Here is a 1532-nt window from a genome sequence, read left to right as displayed (position 1 = left end):
GAAGAAGAAGAAGAAGAAGAAGAAGAAGAAGAAGAAGAAGAAGAAGAAAAAGAAAAAAAGAAACGGCTTCAATTACCCACCGTGTACAAATCAGCCGACAGCTCTCGTCACCGAGGGCGCGACACCCAGGATACACGGTCGACCGGTTAAAAGCGTCTTTCGACCGTCCGTTTTATTAAAGGATCGCGGTTTTATGATCAACGCTCGATCGGGGCGACGCGTCGTCCACGCTGTAAAACCCAAGTATTTACGACGAGTGAGCGCGCGAAACGCGTCGCGTGGAATTCGTAATAATTCGAGGCGTTCGTTTTTAATGGTTGCCCGGCCGCCGTTGTGTATCGGCGCGTATTAAGAGGCGAATGGAATTCGTCGTGGTATCGACGCTAATGCACGCGCGGCGGCGCCTCTGTCGGCCACGTGTTTCCGGCGGGCGCCATTATTGCGTCAACGCGAAGATATGCGAGAATTATCCAGCCAATCTCGCCAAGTTTCTCAGCCTTTCGCCGGTGTGTTTCTCGCCGTAGATAAGGGAACCGGGTGTATATCCCCCCCCCACCCCTCGTCTCCCCCCTTGCCTTCGAGGAGGACCGGGTACAATTATTAAAAACCGGTAGAATCCACGCTTGTTCCAACGGGCGAACATCCCATCGGGCCTAAGTACCTATTTGTTGGTGTCGTGCGTGGAAGTGACTCCGACCGGGGTAAGACACGTCCCCTGTGTTCAGTGATAAATTTCGTCGGAACGACGAATGGTTGTTCGGGATTTGTACTTCCTGGCTACGGGGGAAAATCACGGCGAGACGGGTTCCATTGGAATTTACCATACCGCGGTTCTCGTGTCGCCTCGCAGGCACGCAGATGGTTTAGGTTAGGTTTTAACTTCTCCCCCTTCTACTCCTACTCCTACTCCTCTCCTTTCCCCCACTTTGTTCGAAGCGCACCTTCACAGTCCTATCTTAGATCCATTTTTTAGATCCTTCTTTCTTTTAAATCCTGAAATCTAAGAATCTTCTCGAAACGTATGAAAAAGAAAAAAAGAAAAAAGGATCATTCACCAAATACATTTACATGCGCATACAAATTTTTCCACTCCAACATCTCCAACTGTTCCCTTCCTATATATACTCCTCGTTATAATCATTAACATTCCCCTAACTTCCCAAAATCGCGATCGATCGGAGGTTTATTCGAGCGAAAGTTAAATAAAAATATATAGTAATCCAGTTCGCGAAACCAGTATACATACACGAGCAATATTATTTTTTCACGCCATAACCGTAACACCACCATCCCTCCGTTTCTTCTCCTCCGAACAACTTTCGTCAGCGGAACGAACCACTGCAGCCTGTGAAGGATCACGGAAGGAGCGTGACACCGAAAAGGATCGCAGGAAGGGAGGACGAGAGACGAGAGACAGAGAGAGAGAGAGTTACGGGAGACTGGAGGCCCGACTGACAGTGAGGTGTCGGGTGGTCGGGGTCCGGCTCGCTGTCAGCTTGTCAACCTGTCAGCCCACGCACGTTGGCACCGCG

General features: G+C 49.9%; 1 protein-coding gene and 1 long non-coding RNA gene across 2 annotated transcripts in view; both read right to left on the bottom strand.

Annotated features, from left to right (window-relative positions):
- The window catches only part of LOC116185332, a 65721-nt gene that overhangs the window by 26808 nt on the left and 37381 nt on the right, over positions 1-1532 (bottom strand). The window lies entirely within an intron of this gene.
- The window catches only part of LOC116185333, a 7847-nt gene that overhangs the window by 3139 nt on the left and 3176 nt on the right, over positions 1-1532 (bottom strand). The window lies entirely within an intron of this gene.

Source organism: Apis dorsata, unplaced genomic scaffold (assembly GCF_000469605.1).
Source record: "Apis dorsata unplaced genomic scaffold, Apis dorsata 1.3 scaffold_162, whole genome shotgun sequence".
NCBI classification, from domain to species: Eukaryota; Metazoa; Arthropoda; class Insecta; order Hymenoptera; family Apidae; genus Apis; species Apis dorsata.
Note: the sequence above shows the minus strand (reverse complement) of the source record. Positions and strands in the feature narration are given on the sequence as shown.